Source organism: Rhinatrema bivittatum, chromosome 5, assembly GCF_901001135.1.
Source record: "Rhinatrema bivittatum chromosome 5, aRhiBiv1.1, whole genome shotgun sequence".
Taxonomy (NCBI): domain Eukaryota; kingdom Metazoa; phylum Chordata; class Amphibia; order Gymnophiona; family Rhinatrematidae; genus Rhinatrema; species Rhinatrema bivittatum.
This window is the reverse complement of record NC_042619.1, coordinates 200324581-200345457: the sequence shown is the minus strand read 5'-3', so window position 1 is coordinate 200345457 and position 20877 is coordinate 200324581. Positions and strand designations below refer to the sequence as shown.

Below are 20877 nucleotides of genomic sequence, written 5' to 3'. Positions count from 1 at the left end.
GGATAACCTGCACAGAGTGACAGTTACCACCCTTAGTAGAAACATGGGATAACATGCATGGAGTGGGAGTTTCTACCTTTTTTTTTTTTTTTTTATTTAATCAGTTTTTATTGGGTGATTCACACATAGTACAATAACAAGCGTTGTATAACATCAAAAGCAGAAATTCAAAAAGTGCCAACAGTAACACAGCATGGAGTGAGTAACAGATACACCCTTTTTTTTTTTTTTGTTCCGTTTTTTGTACCAAACTCTGCACCATCAATCCCCCCTCCCCGATCCCTCAGACTCCTACCCCCCTCCCTCCCCCCAGAGACCAAGAACGCTGGAAAGAACTCCATTAACCCTTCAAGTACTCATTGACAGGTGTTAAGGATCAAACTTCTAGCTCTAGGAGGTAAAGTTTGCAGATAAGGCTCCCAGATTTGCAGAAACAATTTCCCCCGTTTTGGCGATCCCCGGTCGTGAAGCTGTTCCATTTGCATAAGTTTATGAAAGTGAATACGCCAGGTCCAGAAAGTGGGCGGCTCCTCATCACACCAATGAAGAAGCAACACCTTTTTTCCCACCAGACCAGCCTTCTTAAGCAAACTCCGGAAACCTGAAGAGCGCATCAGGTGGGAAGTGACACAATGAAATAGCCAAAGATATGGAGAAAATGGCAGGCGCACCCCTCCCAAGGACTCCAAATATTCCCCAATACATTGCCAATATCGTTTCAGCGGGGGACACTCCCAGAAAACATGAGAGAGAGTTCCCCTCTGCGTCCCACAGCGCACACACCCAGCAGCCTGAGCAAGACCAGCCTTAAAAGCAATATGGGGTGATACATATGCCCGATGCAGAAATTTTAAATGCATTTCCCTAAAATACATGTTTCCAGTAACCGTAAAAATACTTCTCACACTAGACTTAAAAATAGGGAGCGTTAAAACAAAAACGCCATCACGATTCCAGCGGTCCACGGAGACTTGATAGAAATCACTCGCCAGCCTACATTGGAACCGCTTATAGTAAATCAAGAGGGACAGCTCCGCAGACTGGTCAAGTTGAAAAAACTCCTTTAAAGACTTAAAGGCTGCTAAGTGCAAGGCCGGGGAACCCAAAGATTTAAAATAATGAGTGAGTTGTGCATAGCCAAAAAGGTGCGAACCAGGAAGACCATAAAGCTCTTGCAGACGATCGAACGGCAGGAGACTGCCATCCTCCTCCATAGCATGACCCAGATATAATATACCCTTTTGAAACCACTGCCGAAAATACGCAGTCGTATGCCCAGGTGTGAAATCTAAGTTGCCACGAATGGGCAGCAATAGCGTACAGTGGCGGGGAACCCCAAGGTGGAGGGTCAGACGGACCCACGTTTTTCTGAGTGGCGCAATGAGTGGATGAGTAACCACTCCTGGGGGAATATCAGGACTCTGACTCATAAGAATGTAAGGTAAAGCCAGAGGCCTAGTCAAAGCGGCTTCGGCCACATAATTAACATAAGCAGATTTCCCAAGAAACCAACCCCGGAGTATACGGGAGTTTGCCGCCAGCCCATAATTATAAAGATTAGGAACACCCAAACCACCGCTACGCCAAGGGTACCGTAACCATGACAATTGAATCCTGGCCCTCTTACCCCGCCAGAGGAAACGCCTAAGTAATTGATCCAGGCGCTTCAAATGGCTGGCGGAGAGCAACAGGGGGAAATTCTGGAAAACATACAGCCACTTGGGCAGAATCACCATTTTAAACAAATTAACCCGCCCAGCCAACGAGAGCGGCAAGTTGTGCCAGGTGTTCAACTTGTCCTGAGTTTGATGTAACAACCGATTTATATTAAGGTGATAAATTTGAGATAAATCATTCGCCAGAAATATCCCCAAGTACTTAAGAAAGCCGGGAGCCCACTGCAAAGGAAAGGACTCCCCCCACTTCTCCCTAAGAGAGTCTGGAAAAGCCAGGGCCTCCGACTTGTCCCAATTAATACGCATGCCAGACAAGTCAGCAAAGGTGGTAAACACTTCCAAAAGCTTTCGTAGAGACCGATACGGGGATGTCAAAAATAACAACACATCGTCAGCAAAGGCGGCATATTTGAAGATTTCTGACTGTCCCCCACCCTGGAATTGTATACCTCTAATTGCTGGTGTAGCCTGTATAGCCAACAGAAAGGGTTCCAAAACAAGAAGGAAAAGTAAGGGGGATAGCGGGCAACCCTGTCTCGTGCCCCTAGATACCACAAAGGAATCAGTCACGTCCCCATTAACTAAGATACGCGCTTCCGGAGTGGTATACAGGAGTTTAACCGCTTGGAAAAAAGAACCGCCAAACCCCATTAGCGTTAACATATGAAACATATAGCCCCACTCCACCCTGTCAAAGGCCTTCTTGGCGTCCAGACTCACCACTAAATAGGGATCCCCAACCCTCTGACAGAGCGCCATTGCAGTCGCAATTTGACGAATATTGCGTAAGGCATACCGCCCTCTGATGAAACCCACTTGCCCCGCTTGTATCAAAGAGGGCAGCACATTCCCCAAACGCTCCGCTAGAATCTTCGCCAGAATCTTATGATCCATATTCAATAAGGAAATGGGCCGATAAGACTGAGGCAGGAGCGGGTCCTTGCCCGGCTTAGGTATTAATGTAATATAGGCCTGGTTGCCCCCCGAGGGAAAGGTCCCCTGACTAATCAAGGAATGGAACACACTAGGAAGCAATGTAGTGAACGGGTCAACCAAACATTTATAAAATTCAGAGCCATATCCATCAGGTCCCGGAGTTTTCAACGTACTCGCTTTCATAATGACCCGACGAACTTCGTCCTCCTGAATAGGCTCATTCAGATACCTGGCATACTCCAGGGTCAATGCCGGAAGCTGAATACGATCCCCAAAGGCCTCCCACTTAGACTCATCCCAACCCTCTGAGCTATAGAGCTGGGAAAAGTAATCTATAAACACTCGGCAGATCTCCCCAACACCATGAACTACTTGTTGTTGGGGGTTCTTAAGCGCGGGGACATGCCGACTCCCTCTAGCGGACTTAATGAGAGAAGCCATCAGTTTACCAGACTTCTGCCCATATTGGAATAACTGGTAACGATAAAACAATATGCTTTTTTTTGTACGTTGGTGTATAAGGGAATTGATGGTCGTTTGTAACGTTAGGTAATTTTCCCTATTTACCAGGGAATGGCAACGCGCAAGCTCCCGGCGCGCTTTGTGAAATTGAGCGGGAGTTTCTACCTTTAAAATAACTTTCTGGGTAGACCGGATGGACCACTTGGATCTTTTTCTGATGATATTTATTGTGAGGCCAATATTCAATAGGTCGTTTAGTGGGCAAGTTATCCGGCTAAGATTAGCCGGATAACTTGTCCTGTATATTCATGGGATATACATCCTGCTGAATATACTTGCTTAAAGCTATCCAACTAACAATAGCCATATAACTTTAAACGTAACCGAATATTCAATTGAATGTCGCCAGTTAGATATAAAGTTATTCAGTTATGGGTTAGCCATATAACTTTAGGCTTAACCAGATATATTACAAAATGAATATATACGTTAAGTTAGGTACCATTAAAAAAAAACAACCTCTAATCTCGGCCTGTCTCCCGCCTCCCTACCACCCAGGTTGCAAATGCCCTATGGGCCTGAACTTGCCACCTCCTCCAAAATGGCCCATTTATTGTTCAAAAAATATGTATTGGGGCCGGGAATCCCCCCTCCACCACCTCTTGCTCCTGATTCCCCTTAGAATTAAAAAATTATATATCACAGGCTCAGGATTCCACTCCCCCAAAGCCCACCCCAACCCTTTCCCTTCTACCCCCACCAGTCTAAAGTTATGCAGCTAACTTAGGCCTGGATTCATCACTTTGTGATAAATATAGCAAAAATTGTGCCCATGCTAAAAAAAGGGGTGCGATTAGGATAATTGTCCTGGTACTGCATTGTGTTATTTTTCACATTGTAAGCTGAGATGTCCCCAGACAAGCTTTTATTGCATTTTGGGCTGCTGGAGAGAGAACATGGTAAAAATCTACTCTTATTTCACTTTTCATCCCTCCAAATTCCATAAAATCTTCACTGATGGTAACTGTGCTGTTCGTACATATGACTGTGCATGTTAAACTGCCCCCTAAAACCCAACTCACCCCACAAACCTCACCTCGTTATTCGTGGACAATCTTACAGTGGTATAAAAAGTTAACTGTTTGGAGAGCCTCTATGGAGTCTCTCTCTCTCTCTCTTTCTCTCTCTCTCACCAGCAGCCCAAAATGCAATAAAAGCTTGTCTGGGGACTTCTCAGCTTGCAATGAGAAAATAACACAATGCAGTACCAGGAAAATTGCCCTAATCAACCCCCCTTTTTAGCACAGGTGCTATTTTTATCGCAAAATGATGAATCTAGTTGTAAGTTAGCTGCATAACTTTAGACTGGTGAGGGTATAAAAAATTCAGAAATCAGTAGGCCTCCACAAAGGCTCTCTCTCTCCCCCAAAACATGATTTGCAATAAATCCTGTTTTGGCCGTAACGCACAGCTATTGAAGGCATAATACTCAGGAAAAACGTGTAGTTATTTCTGGCATTAAATCCCATGATAACGTGTGTTATGCTATCACACGCAACGTTAACCACCCTGCATTTCCATTTACTCCACCCAAACTCCTCCCACTTGAATAAAATGTTCAAATTTGCATACACATTTTGCAATGCAGTATTTATCGCATGAGTTAGAGTGTTATCGCATGCGTTAGAGCCCTAATGCCCATGATAATGCCCTAATGCATTTTGATAAATGACCCCCTTGCCAGATATACTCGATATTCAGCTAAGTTAGCTAGATAACAGGACCCCTACCTGGAATGCAGCCAAAACACCCCTTTTATATCTGGCTCAATTACAGCTAGATAACATATCCAGCTATAATTTAGCTGGATAGGAGGTGCAATATGTCGTATAATCCATTTAGGCCTAGATTTTCTAAGTTACCATGGTGTTGTGAATTGCGTGGTACAGGGGAGTGGGGGTGCAAAGCGGGGGGCGGGCCTGTGAATACCGGCAGTGATCGCACCTCTGCAGTGTGATCGCTACCGGCTTTCACAACCAATAGCGCCATCATAAAAGGTGGTGCTATTGGGCGCGAAATAGACAGTGTAAAGGCTTCTTACCTTTTCGCTGTCCGCCATGTCTTCACGGCGTCTGGCCTGGTGCCACCCCGACTCCTCCTGTTCCGGTTTTGAGGCCACCCCTTTTTAGTGATCACACGCGAAAAATGAACCCCTTAGATAGATAACTTTTGAGTTATCCATCTAAATGGCTTTTGAATATCTATCCCTATGTTACTATGTTTAGTCTCTTTGATGGAATTTACAGGCATAATTTCTGAAATAAAACTAAGCTTGCCCAGACCCCACTCTGATTTATGCCATACTGGGTCAGACCAAAGGTCCATCAAGCCCAGTATCCTGTTTCCAACAGTGGCCTATCCAAGTCACAAGTACCTGGTAAGTACCCAAATATTTGATAGATCATAAGCTACTATTGCTTATTAATTACCGTCATAGCAGTTTATGGATTTATCCTCTAGAAAAGTATCCAAACCTTTATTAAACCCAGTTACACTAACTGCCGTAACCACTTCCTCCCTGGAATGCCTCTCCCTGATGTGTGTACTGATTGCAGAATTGTCTATAGGGTCATTTCTGTGAATAAACATCACTGTACCCCCAGGAAGTCCCCTTTGAAAATTATCCTCTTAAGGACCAATGTATTGAAGTTATTAACACAATCATAAGTGTTAAGACTGTTAACAACTGTAAACTAGCTTCTGAGAGAATTGACATAAAATCTGTGCTAATAAGGTAATGAGAAGCATCACTATACAAACAGCTCATTAAAAAAGTTCATGCAAAATGCTTTAAAGATTTATTAATGTACAAAAATGAAGAGCACCTCAGTGAGTTGAAGTTAAGTTTATATGATACCGTCTGAATGTACGCATGAATTTACGCATCAGCCATAATGTGTGCCTCATTTGCATCTCATTAATATTAGGCCCTAAAATGCATGTTAATGGCAGATGTTAGCACACTTTAGTACATTGGCCTCAATATCAGTTGTTGCAAAGAGCATAAGAAGCACCATTATGCCATGGCACAGTCTAAGCATTGGCTTACATAGTAACATATAACATAGTAATGACGACAGAAAAGAACTAAATGGTCCATCCAGTCTGTTCAGCAAGCTTCTCTTGGTAATATCTACCATGCTGTGTAGATCATCCAAGGTTTCTCGTAAGGGTAGTTCGTGCAGTTACCCCCAATCCTTATCATAAAGGTAGAAATATTTACAATCAAAAACCAAGCAACTGTCAAACTCATAAAAAAATATTGGTAGCAACATTTTTACTGGGTGAGGAGCCTTCTAGAAAATTCCAACAAAACTGATTTGCTTTGCTTTTGGACTTGGCCGTAGAAGCAGTCCTGTGCTTTTTCTCTTATGTCTGCATATCAGTACCCTCAGGCTGTAAATGTCGGAGCTCGTGTTGCTTGCCATCTGAAATTAATTCCTCCTTTTTTCCCTTCTTTTAATTATAAGAGCTTCTTAGGCTCCTATAATTTAAAGCAGATGTTCACTGAAGAGCCAATGCAATAACGTGCGCCCAGCCTAGCGCATGGGTTTATGTGCATTTTGGACATTCTAGACTAGTACACAATGCAGTAAGGTGATTAGTGCGCCCCAGCAAATGTATAACTGATAGCTCTCAACACATGTAAAGTCCATGTAGAGGAGGAAATTAGCTATTTCCCCCTGATGCAGGAACATGCTGGGCACCCAATGCACACTTTTTAATGGGGGGAGATTGAGTAAAATCAATTCACAGTCAAGGGCTCATGAAAAATTAAAAAAAATACAGTCCTTTGTGTTGGGATAAATGTGTCCCTCTCTTTAGTATCATTGTGACACTTTAATTTCCCGCTTATGATGGAGAATATTATATGAATATGGCCACAAAATGTAGACGCCCGTAGCAAGGGGCACCTTAAATAATACACTTCAGCATCCTCAGCAAAGTAACAAAAAAGGAAGCGGGATCAAAAAGGATGCATTGGAAAGGGTGCACTACGGATGCAGAATTCTCCCTTTATGTTCCCTTTTTAATGCTGTCCCGGGGATGTGGCTGCACGCGCGTTAAAACAACAAGTGCTCGATACTCGTGCCCGTTTAGAGCGTGTGTTTTACTCCATCGGCCACTAAGTGTATTCAGCTGAAGTTTTAAATTTTCTCATGTAAACTTTTCATCAAGTCATGGACCTCGGGAAATTTTGGCCAGCCCTGGGGGATACTCTTGGAAAACTAAGAATGCAAACATGGAGAAGCTGCTGTTCTCACATAAGCTTAGGCTCACGGCAGAATAGTTGCAAGCAATCGCTGTTGATTTTTTCGTTTACTTCACTAATGACAGAAGGAGGAGCCTTACAGCACATACTCCATGAGAAGACGATTCACTGTGAGAATGCGGGTATTTGAAGGGAATGAGCTGTTGGATGGGAAATGAAAGATCTGTTTCATAGATAATGTACAGAAGGAGAAAAAGAAGCACTTTATAGAATGGGAAAGAATATCATACTAATGTGATTCAGAAAAAGACTTTGGAAATATCCAAGACAATAAACTAAATTAAGTCCATTGGCAGCTTGCAAAAGTGCTTGTCTGCCTAAATGTTGTGTTCCGCGGCCGTGGCACACCACGACCGTGACCCCCTACCTTGTCTGCGGCATTCCCTTGCCATGGGAACCCTGGGGGAAGGCTCTGATTAGGGCCGTCGCTCCTGCGCGGCCTTCGGTGCTGCTCGCTGCAGGGGGAGCTGTCCTGCTCCCCCCTCGCGGCGTCCAGCGGCATCTCTCCTCCACGGGGGAAAATCCAAGATGGCCGCCACCATCCTTAGGCGCGAGGCCGTGCCTCCTCTTCAGATTTAAAGGGACCTAATCCCTTTAACCGGCTTCACCTGTTTCTGATCAGCCTAGGCAGGGGAAGTATAAAAGGAAGCTTCCTCTGCTCATCCAGTGACTTGGCAACGTCTTCCAGCGCTGTCTAGTCTGCTTGCTTCGGTGAGTTCCTTGAGCTTTGGATCCTGTTCCTGTTTCATCTTGGTGTTCCCGGTTCCTGACTTCAGATTGGCTTACGGTGATTCTCTGGTGTACGACTTTGGATTGGCAAGCAGTGATTCTCTGGTGTATGACTTCGGACTGGCAAGTGGTGATCCTTCGGTGTGTGGTCTCGGAATGGTGAGCGACGACCCTCTGGCACTCGACCTAGGACTCCTTCTAGACTACCGTCTCCAAGGGTCCGCCTAAGTTCCAGCAGGCCGGGGCTCTACGGGCTCCTCCCGAGGGGACCGCGGGCTTCCAGGGCGAAGCTCCAGTCAGCCCTTGCACCGACACCCTGACCTCTCAAAGGTCTGCCTAAGTCCCAGCGGTCTGGGTCCCTACGGGCTCCTCCTGGGGAGACCACAGACTTCCAGTGGTGAAGACACAGCATCTCTTCTCATCTCTTCATCCGCCTCCGCAGTCGCCTCAGTCTCCAGTGCCAAGGGTCAGCTGGTCCCGTCTTCTGCGCTGCCTCGCCACCAGGCGAGAGAACCTACGGATCCTCCGAAAGGTATACCATCCTCCCATCGGCCAAGGGTTCACAAGCCTGAGCATAACACTAAGAGAGGTGATTATTAGTAAAGTAGGAGATTTCCACTTCTTTTCAATATTTCAGTTAAAACATTGCCCAGGGACGGAAAGGAAAAATGCAAAGATCAGTAACGAGGAAGATACAGGGGAGGAAAACTTGAAACGATACTTGAGAAAATTGGAGAACATAATGGTGCCAGCTCCGGGTTCTCAGCAGTGGGGCAGGAATGACCCGGGATTGTGAACCCATGCGCAGAAGGTCGAGAGAAGTCCTGGGTTCATTTGCTTCAGTGTGAAAACTAACCGGGGTTTAAAAATAGCTTAAGATTACCAAAATATATTGAGAGCTCTTTTCGTAATATAAGCATGCACCTGTGCCATTTCACAGTGTGCAGAATTTATGCCATGAGGAAAATGGGTGGGGCATGAGGTTAGGCAGATTTCATTTAGAAATCCCTCCACATAATTTGTACTTGTGGTAAAGCAGATGCAAAGTTCATAGGTGCTTCTATGTTTGTGGTTCCCATCAACTACAAATTTTCAAAAGCATGTATATTTGTTTGTTTTTGGGTTTGTAGTGTGCACTAAAATAAAAAGAAATGAAAAAAAAAATGTGCCTGCACACCCCTAATCATTTAAAGATGGGGAACCTGGCTTGTCTCCTTTCAGAGTGGACGCTCAAACCAAGTAACCTGGAATGCAGAATTGTCTTCTCGTCCGTTGTCCTGCAGAGTTCTCCCCAAGGTTCTGTTCTGTCTCCTGTTGTTTTCAATCTCTATTTGAGCCCCTGGGCAGTTTTAAATCAGGATCTGCATTTTAGATGTTCTTTATATGTAAATGATCTGTTTATTGAATGCTTGGATCCTGTCTGTCCTGAACAATTATTTCAATTAAATGAATGGATTGACAGGGTTGCTAGATGTCTGAGGCATTATGAGTGATGAGGCATTATGAGTGATGAGGAAGAGCATAAAAGCCTTCTCTACAGACTGAGGGAACTAATATTTTACCTGATGAGGTGGCTTCCACCCTGCCTGGTAGAACTGGTAAGAATTTCACTTTTAGTAACCACATTTCTATGTGTTCATTTTATTATCTCCATTGTATTCAACATTTAAGATCATTTTTAGATCATCAGACTGTGAAATTCTTGTACATACTTTAGTGCTTAATCGTTTAGATCATTGCAATGCCCTTTTCCAGGGGCTATCTCTGCTATTAGAAAATTTAAAATGTTTACAATCTGTGGAGGCCAAACTAATCTTTGGCACTAGGAAGTTCGAGCATGTTACCCCCTATCCTAGTAGAACTTCACCGGTTGTTTTTTGGGTGTAAAGAATAAGATTCACTTTCTTGCTTTCAAAGCTATCTATAGAGGCCATCCCATTTATCTTGGCAACTTGTTCTGTCCCTATAAACTAGCCAGAGCATGCTAGTCATCTCAGTTGGATTTGTTGCAAATTCCATCTCCTGTAGAGATTGCCTGAAATGTACAAGGCAAACAAGGCAAAACTGTTTTAGCTATCAAGCACCCTTACTCTGGAATACCTTACCAAAAGGTGCATGCTAGGAACTGAATTATCCAAAATTTAGGAAAGCTGTTAACACCCGGCTTTTTATAAGTTTGGTTAGCATAGCTCTCTTTTGTATGTCACCTTCATGGCCAATTTCATTTCTGTTATTAGGTTCTTATTTTATAATGAAGATCTGATCTTATTTTTTTATAAAGATTTATTCATTAAAGGATTAATTTTCAAAGCCCTATGCGAGGTGAAAAGAGGAGATATGCACGTGGCTGGGCCACATGCATGCCACGTAGATCTTCAGAGGCCCACAGTCACGCGTGCATCTCCTGGTATGAGCATAGTGACGTTTTTAAAAAGTGGCGGGCCGGGCGGGATCTGGGAGGGGGATGGGCGGACCGGGACAGCGCCATTAGGCAGAGTCCTGCACAAGCACGCGGCGAGATCCGACCAGCCCGTGTAACCTGCTGCTGCTACACACCACGGGTAAGTATAAAAACAAAAAAGTCTAGGGTAGTTAGAAGGGTTTAGGAGTTGGAGCTAGATGGATAAAAGGGAGGCAGGTTAGGTAGGGGGTTTAGGAAGTCCACTTCTTTACTGGTGCGGCCATTAGAAAATAAATAAAACAGGTTAATGTTTTATTTATTTATAGGACAAACACTGACCTATAAAACATCCTAATAATCATCTAAAGGTAGATTTTAAGACCCGAGCACTGGTGTCCATGTGCACGCAGGAAAAGGCTTATTGGGGCCAATTTTAAATCCTACGCGCACGGGGTACATTTGTGCGCGCTACCCGGCGCGCACAAATGTACACCCGATTTTATAACAGGCGCGCGCTGCCACATGCATCTTATAAAATCCGGGGACGGCATGTGCAAGGTGCACACTTGTGCACCTTGCACATGCCGAGCCCCAGGGGAGCCCCAATGGCTTTCCATGTTCCTTCCAAGGCCGCTCCGAAATCGGAGCGGCCTTGGAGGGAACTTTTTTTTTAGCTCCCCCCACCTTTCCCTCCCTTCCCCTATCTAACCTACCCCCCAGCCCTACCTAAATCTCCCCCCCCACACCTTATTCCATGGAGTTACACCTGCTGTGTAGGCGTAACTTGAGTGCACTGGCCGGCTGCCGGCGCACGAACCTCTGGCATGGCCGCTATGCCAGAGGACTCGGGACCACCCCTGGACTGCACCCAGACTGCCGCCCCGCCCCCGGCCCCGCCTCCGGACCGCCCATTTTTCAAAGCCCTGGGACATACGCACGTCCCGGGGCTTGCGCGCGCCGCCGAGCCTTTGCAAAATAGGCTCGGCGCGCAGGGGGGGGGTTAAAGGGATACACGCATAACCCTTTGAAAATCTACCCCATTGTGCGGCCGCGCGCATCTACTAAAATGTCCCCACTTGGAATGCGAGATGGTACTCGAGCACACATGGTGCGTGCTGATATAAAATTGGACACACATGCACCCGGGTTTGTGATTTTATAACATGCACACGTTTATGAGCACATGTTATAAAATCGGCACGTGCAAGTGCGTGCGCCGGCAAACACGTGTACGTGGATACCCGCGCATGGATCTTAAAATCTACCTTTACGATGTTTATTAGGATGTTGTATAGGTCAGTGTTTGTTGCTATGTCTGTTTTATTTATTGTATAATGGGCGCAAAGCTTTTATTTTGTACCTTGCTTTGATTTTTTCTTAGAAAGGCAATTAAGTCAATAAACTGAACAATGCCAAATGTTTTTGTGTTGAGTATCATAGGAATATATATCCTTTTACAAAAGGTTCTAAAACCTGAATATTTCCTGCCTTCAAATGTAAAATTAAATTTGGAAGAACTGAGTTCTCGGTAACCTTTTTGTCCATGATTAGCTCTTTCTCAGGGCATAAAGACCCCCATACATTCACCAGAAGATTAGATTGGATACCGATCCCCAAGAATCCCAAGAATCCCAAACACAAGGGTGTTTGCTGCTAAGGAAGGGCTCTTCTTCTGCTTACTCCACATAGCTGAAGTGCTATTGGGCATCCAGTCACAGAAGAGCTAGGGCAGTTGCCCCTTTGTATTTCATACCAAAATATTTGGTGACTGCACCAGAAATGATTGTGAGGGAAGTACCCGTCCAATGCACTTTACCATATTTAATGTGAGCAAAACATTAGAAATTAATGTGGGAGCATCCCAGGAGATTTCCAGGCTGTGAATATGTAATTATAGATCAAAACTATAGAGAAGATTCCAATCAAAGGCAGTTTCTGTATTCATTGTTATGAAAATCCAACTATGGTGGAAGTATGGAGATGCATATTAAATGTTTGAGATGAAGTCGTTATTAACATCATTAACCTTGTGCTGTCTGCCTGGCACCTGGTGAGAGTTTGACATCCATGTGGCGTATTCCTGAATTACCTGCAGCAGTAAAGTGATGGTGCTTGGCATGCAGAGTGTAAAGAGCGGCTGAGCAGCGTTCGTAAATGGAAATGAATTCTCGCTTATTATAACAGGAACCACTGTTTATGCACTGTGAGAATGTTTAGCCTCATTTGGTATCATAGCAATTGCATTTTCACAGGTGTGCTGTTTAACAATGTAATGTATGAAATTACTACTCCACTGTGCTCCTTTCCCTGACGGACTAAATTTCAACACCACAAGGCTGTGGAATTTTAACGGGTTTAATATTTTTCATTTTGGGGGTTTCAGCAGTGGATAATACCAGCAGTGGTAGTAGCATATTGCTGGAGGCAGACATGGAAACAAATATTCACTGTGCCTTGGCCCTGAGGTCCAGACGTTTCAGCTACTGCAGCCATTTCTTGTTAGGTATCCTCCCAGCAACAGCCTTTCCAAGCTAATTTGAAAAGAAAAAAATGTATCAAGCCACACTTACACAAAAATTTGCTGTACATGTATATACTGCTAGGAAGGGAAAATAATAGCTGATAATGATGTGCTGGGGCCATGTGCCTGCCCTTCCCTGGCAGCTGCAGGGCGAGAATCCACGGAGAGAAGGATGTAATCAGCTGAGCGTTAAACCTGTGCTCTGAAGTTCATCACACAGTTAGTTCCCTGACGTACAAGCTCTTTTTTAAAAAAGTCCCGATGCAATAAGCTTTGGGAGTTTAAAAAATGTGCACAAGCCAGAAAATGTATGCACACAAAAGACTTAGCACAAAGAAAAACACGATTTATGTGCAGAAAACATGATTTATGTGCACAAATTATGTTTTCTGTACATAAAATACATGTGCATGAATAAACAAGCCCTGAGTGTCTCTCCCATCTCCTTTTCCGCTATATTCCCAACAGAGAAACCCGATCCTCCCAAATGGCTCTTCTCTCCCCCTCTTCTTTAGCTTCAGAAAAACTGACCTGTATAATAATTTGTGCTTTCAACTCTATGCTCCAAAAATCTGGACCAGGATAACTCTACCTGTGCACCTCGAGCTGTGCTACTTCCCCTGACAGAGGCTTTCACTCCTTCTGACCCCTCTACATGAACCGCCGTGCAAGCTTGGCACCCTGCAAGTTGGCCCCTGTAGACAACCTTATTTTCATGAGCCTTCCGGCCCTCGTCAGCACTTCCCACCTGGAGGGCTTTGGTTGGGTGCCTCAACCCTATTTACCCAGCCTTTTTAGAGCTCAGTGGGGATCAGATTCAAGAAGCCTTGTAACAGTGAAGATGTTTACGTTTCACTCTCTGGTGAGGCCTCCCAGCTTCACCCTGGAGTTTCAGTTTCGAAGTGCACTCCCTGCCATAGGGTCCGTCTACTAATTTACAAAGAGAGAGATGTCTACACCTGATTCACTTTTGGGGTGAAAGGGCTCTCACCCAAAGGACTGGAGACCTGTGAGTCCACTTTAAACCCTAGGCGTGCAAGCCCCAGTGATGGATCCTGCTGCAAGAGACAGTGACGGCTGAAGAAGTATCCAGTATTACAAACAGAAGTATTTTTTTGGACATGAACAGTATGGGGAGGTTTTTTCTGATCCACCCCTCCCCACAGGATTGCAGTGCTGGCAAGGCCTGATCCCCAATTTACTTTTTCCCAAGATAACTCCTCAGTAACATCAAGTAAGGATGAAAGGGAAAGGCTGGGAGACCCCAGTCAGATCTCCACACTCATGGGACCAGGACGGGCTGGGTGTCCAGGTAGGCCTGTTTACTGTGAAGTTGGGAATCCCTTCAAAAGGAGTCCCAATTAGCCGCTGGGTGAACTTTGCGCAATTAAAATCACCATGGGAGCTCTACCCAGATGCCTGAAGTAAAAGGACACCTACCCACAGAGAAATACACATGTACCTACAGTCAGAGGTAACTTCAACATTATGGACAAATGGACTTTGATTATTGCCAATCAGTAAACTTTATTTTAACACCCAGAACCTGGTCCTATTTGATTTGTTTTAGCATCTCACCCCATGGGATGCACCAACTACCTACACACATTGAAAGCAAGACACAATGGTGTGGGCCATAAGCGAGAGCGTCCCCTCATAAAAATAAATCCCCCCCCAGGATAAAGAGTTAAGCATGGGAGTAAATTGCTAGCCGGGAGTAGCCCCGAAGAAAAATAAATTTGTGTGCCCTTGGGACTAAAATCTCTTAGTAAGAGTTACACAAGGACGGTAAGTAATGGATTTGAGACAATGCATTTGTAAATGATCTTCAATCAATGTACTGTATCTGGAAAAAGGGCAGAATATCAAACATCTATAAAGAAATAATAAATATAATTTATGCACACATAAAAGGATTTTGGTGCAGAAAGCAATTTCTGTGTTGTATAAATCATATTGCATGCATGGAATATAAGCCTTTTGTGCACAAACCATGTTTTCTGTACATAAAATCTGAATTAAGGTCCCAGCAGCAGAACTCCAACTTCCGCTCATAGACTAACATTAGCCCTGGAAACTGCACCTCAGCTGGGACAAGGAATTAAGTTTCCAGGTCTAAGAAAACAGGAGATGAGCAAGCGCAGCTCTCTGCCGGGGAGGGGGTAATAGCTAATGCCCTCATTAGCATGCGATTTCTGTGCAAGAGCACTAACGTAAATGCACATTGAAGTATGCACATTTTTTGTTTGCAAAACTCCTTGCAGCATCGGCAATAAAGTTTATGCACAAAGACAATAACTTTCAATGCAGCGTGTGGGCGCACGTTCCTCGGCCCACGCGCATGTTATAAAGTAGCCTGACCATGCACATGTGTGCAAAGTTTAAAGTGGATGCAATTATTTTTTAATTTAATTATATTCTGTTTTTCAGACTTTTTTCAGTGCTTCAAAGCAGATTACATTCAGGCACTGTAAGCATTTCCCGATCTCCAGAGGGCTTACAATCTAAGAGGGTCATTTATCAAAATGCGCTAAGGCATTTTTGCATGTGTTAAGGGCTTATCGCATGTGAAAAGCCCCGTTAACACATGCGATAGCACCATATCGTATGGTGCGATGCAAATCCAAAAAAGAGGAGGAGTAAGAGTGGGCTGGGTTTATCAGTTTCTGAAGTCCTATTGCATGGACTTAATGCTGATTTTTAGCTACATCTTTTTCAGTAGTGTTAAGCTGTGCAATAGTGCATTTTGTGATGTCTCCTGAAAGACCTGTTATAGTAGGTGTGGAGAAAGAGAAAGAGAGCACCTAGCCATGATGTCCTCTCCCTAGATAGGTATTTGTATCCCTATGGGAGGCCCACCTAGTAACTCGAGGTGAGGTTTAGGTATTAGTGTAGGGGGTTACGGGCCACTTTGACATTCAACGTGAGACGTACGACCAGAACAGTGGTCTCTTGTGAAGATTTGATGACCTATGGAGAGAGGAAACTCACCCAAGGATGAGATTTGTGCAATGTTCTCTCCACGATCAAGCTAGGTAGAGAACATTGCACAAATCTCATCTTTGGGTGAGTTTCCTCTCTCCATAGGTAATCAAATCTTCACAAGAGACCACTGTTCTGGTCGTACGTCTCACGTTGAATGTCAAAGTGGCCCCTAACCACCTACACTAATACTAATACCTAAACCTCACCTCGAGTTACTAGGTGGGCCTCCCATAGGGATACAAATACTTATCTAGGGAGAGGACATCATGGCTAGGTGCTCTCTTTCTCTCTCTCTATCTCTCTCTCATCTGAGAACATTAAAAATGGTCACCCAGTAGTTGTATGCAGGAAATACAACAGGTCTGGCATGTATCACTAAGTGTGAAAATGTTATCACAATTTGTGCTAACTTAGCTCTTTCCATAGGTATTAGCGCAAATTGTGATAAACTATTTGCATAAAACACACCCCTTTTGCTATCACATACAATACTTATCACATTTTGATAAATCCAGGCCTAAGTTTGTACCTGAGGCAATGGAGGGTAAAGTGACTTGCCCGGGGTCACAAGGAGTGACAGTGGACTTGAACCCTAGTCTCCTGGTTCATAGCCTGCTGTGCTTACCATTTGGCTACTCCTCCACTCCTAATGTGTGCCTGTGCATGCAAATGCCACTTCTGCTGCATAAGTGGGGGATTTTAAAAGCCACGCATGCCAACGCCATTCACCATTTCCCCAGTTCATTCCCAGTTAAGGGAGAGGACTTCCAGACTCCCCCCCACTGTTAGCCCCAACCCTTAAAGCCCTGCACATCTTCCTAGAAATCTTTGTTTTACAATGTACACGTCATCCATAGCAGAAGTAAAGTTACATAGAATGGGACCCCAGCATATTTAGACACAAATCATAGGTTTCAATCCCGGAATAACCATGCCTTGCCCAGACCATGCCCATGCCCCATTTCTTTTTTAAAACTTTTCTTATGTGCGTGCATCTGACCGGCTTTTAAAATCCACTCGGTGATTTAATTTAAATTAGACGGTAAGAACTATGCATTCACAGATGCGGAAGATCTCAGGGGTCTTCTCGCCATATAGATCCGGGATATGGAAAAGATTAGGGTCATATATAATGCAAATTTTCCTAACATATTATTTGGATTTGTACCACTTAAAGTGGAAGATTATCACTTTGTTTTACCTTATTAAGTAATAATGACTGTCTAGCAAAGAATGGATATTTATGTTGATATTTCCTTAGACAGATGATTGTGAAAGAATCAGTCATTATAATATTACTAAGTATAATTTTATTTGTTGTACTTATTTGTTAAAGCAATAAATAAAGAATTAAAAAAAAAAAATCCACTTGGTGCATGCCAGCCACACATATTCACACATTGGGCTTCTAAATTCACCTTGCAACTTGTGCACGGAATTGTGGGTTAAACTATGTGCTCTGCCCAGCACATCTTACTCTGTCGGTCCCTTAGAGATCTGGGGAAGTGGTGGGCAGTAAGTTACAGGAAGTCTGCAGGGATTTTTCTCCGAGAATCAGAAACACTCCTATCATCCTACAGAGGATAGTTTGGCAGATATGATGCAACGACTGAAAGCAGCACAGAGAAAACTCTTTCAGCAGGTTTTGCAATGAGCTGGATTGCTGTTTTCCCAATTACAGAGCTCTCTCTTTGTCGCTGGAGCCTGTGACTCCAAGAATGCCCAGAGATCGCCCTGGGCTTTAAAGAGCAAACATAAAAAAACAAGCAGCGCTGGCTGGGGCTCGGATGCATCTTAGACAAAACGATACAACCCTCTCCACATGAGAGATTAAACAACTTGTTGTTCAAATTATTTTTCCACTTTTAATACAAAATTTGCCAGCTTGTAGAAGAAACGACAGAGGGGATGTGATAGAGGTGTGGTATGGAACAAATTAACAGGAAATGGTTATTTACTTTTCAACTTAAAGATAACTGGAGTAGGACTTGCACTTCTTTTTTGAAAAGTGTTGGGAGCAAATAATACACGTACTAAAAACCCAAAACTTTTCACCCAATATGAATCTCTTGCGACGCTGCACCAACGAAATACTTAAATAATGACCTTCATAATAGGCTTCCTCGTTTAGGCTTTCGCCGATACAACTCGGCCTTATATATAATCATCGGTCATATTGTTGACAAAATTTTTTCAAGAATTTTTCTTTTGCATATTAAAATAATAAATATTTGACTGACATCATTTCTTGTATATAAAGCGTCATTCAAATGATTGAACTTATCTGACGGTGTTCACAGTTCTAACCCGTTGAAAACCATAACAGAGTTCACGGTGCTGACCCGACACGAAAACGTGTTTCGGACTGCTTTCACCATCTCCCAGTCCTTCATCAAGGGTAATAGTTCTGCGTCAAAAACATTCATTAATCAACTTTGATAACCAATCTTGCACATTCAATCAATATTTCAGTGGACTTACAATTATAACAGAGCGGACTATATCCTGGAAAAGTACTTACATGGTTGTCACCTAGTTCAAACATGGCGCTTCGGCGTTTTTTACCCATTTCCGGGAAACCTCCCAAAGCCCTTGAATATGATGGAAAAATGACGTAATGTTGCTCCTCCCCCCTATCAGACTTGCTCCGGGTTTACCGTATACCACGTTATATCAGAGTATACCATTCTATAGAAACATTGAGCCCTGCTGGAATCACAGTATTCAATCTAAATATCCACTGTTGTTCTTTCTTGTTTAGAACTTTATTGATGTCTCCTCCACGAGGATGGTTCATGATTTTTTCCAAAATTCTCCAACGCAAGGAATCAAAAGAATGTTGAAAGTCAATGCAGTGCTGCACCATGGGAGCAGTCAATTTTTCCGTGGTGATGCAACTCCGATGTTCAACCAGACGTGTGCGGATCATTCTTTTAGTTCTGCCAACATAACAAAGTCTGCACGGACATTCAATGAGATAGACGACATGCGTGGAACGGCAATCGGTGTAATGATATGCTACATGTTTATACCCTCCAGCAGTAGTCCAAGTTTCACCAATAATTATTTGTTTACAGACTGAACAACCAGTGCACGGCCAAGTGCCATATGGCAACACATCTTCAATAGGTTCCTGCAGAAATGAGTGCATTACCAAGTCGCCAATATTGCGTCCTCTACTGTATGCAATTATAGGATAGTCATCAAACAAGATATTGTGGGGGCGCAAAACAGCCCAATGTTGCTTGATAGAACGCGCAATGGATCCAGCCCTGTCAGAAAAAGGGATCGTGCAGACTAAAGGCGATTGGTTATCACTCTGTTTATCTAATAATAACCAACATCGTTGGGCATTTGTGGCTCTTTTCCATGCTAACTTGATATATCGTATAGGATAACCACGTTGTAAAAGTCTTTTAGCCAACAGATCTGCTTGTAGCTGAAACTGCCCTGTAGTGCTGCAGATACGCTTGAACCGCAGGAATTGGCCGACGGGTAGATTTTTTAACAAATGATGGGGGTGAAAACTTGAAAAATGCAGCAAGGTATTACGTTCACAGGATTTTCGATAGAGAGTAGTAGTTAACTTGTTTCCATTTTTTGAAATATGTAGATCCAAAAAATCTATTTGCTCTGAATGAAATGTCATTGTAAATTGTAAGTTCCTATCTAACGTGTTTATCCAACTGTGAAACTCTGCTAGCATATCTTGATCACCGTGCCACAGGAAGAACACATCATCAATATATCGGGTCCAATGCCCAACATTTTGAAATTCAATAGCATCATATAAACATGACTCTTCGAATTCAGCCACATAAAGATTTGCCAGACTGGGGGCCATAGTGGCCCCCATCGCTGTACCGTGTATCTGTTTATACCACGTGTGTTGGAACATAAAGAAATTATTGCAGAGCGCCATCTCTGTTAAAGACATCAAAAACGTGGTAGGAATACGATGGGGCCGAACACGTTTATTCAAGGTGGTCTCAATAATGTTCAATGCTGCCCGCTGGGGGATACTGGTATATAATGCTTGGATGTCCATCGTAACCAATAAAGTGTTTTGTACATCGTCCATCTCATCTAACTTCACGAGCATATGTTTGGTATCCTTACAAAAGGATTTAGATTTTGACACAAAGGGTTGTAACACCACGTCCACAAATGAAGATAGGGGCTCTAGGAGGGAACCAATGGTGGTCACGATTGGACGTCCAGGAGGGTCCACTATGTCCTTATGCACCTTAGGGACCATGTAAATTGTAGGAGCCATAGGATGTTCAACAACTAGAAATCTAGCTTCACGCGGAGTAAGGCAACCCAGATTGAGATATTCATTAACTATTGCCGTAATCTGCGCATATAGTTCACAGGTTGGATTTTCCCTCAGAATTTCATACTTGGTAGGATCTTGTATATGCTGTAATATCTTTGCAACATAAGCAGTTTTGTTAAGAACTACCACTGAACCCCCCTTATCGGCCTTTTTTATTATAATTGATTGATTAACTTCCAAAGATTTCATAGCTTGAAATTCCCCTTTTGTGAGATTGAATTTAGGAGCAATGTGGGTTTCCTCGATTTGAGCCACATCAAACAAAACCAATTCCATATAGGTTTTAATAAATGGATCCACTGGACCAGCTGGCATCCAGTTGGAACGTGGATGCACGATAGAGCAATCCATTTTAGGGGGATTAAGCGAAAAAAATACCATGAGTTGGAGTTTACGGAAAAATCTATATAATGCTAATCTAGTATAGAACGCATCATGCCGATGATAGGGGATAAAGGATAGACCTTTTTGCAAAACTGCCAATTGATCACTAGT

At 43.5% G+C, this 20877-nt stretch overlaps 1 protein-coding gene across 3 annotated transcripts in view; it reads left to right on the top strand.

Annotated features, from left to right (window-relative positions):
- The window catches only part of IL1RAPL1 (interleukin 1 receptor accessory protein like 1), a 1713530-nt gene that overhangs the window by 1142279 nt on the left and 550374 nt on the right, over positions 1-20877 (top strand). The window lies entirely within an intron of this gene.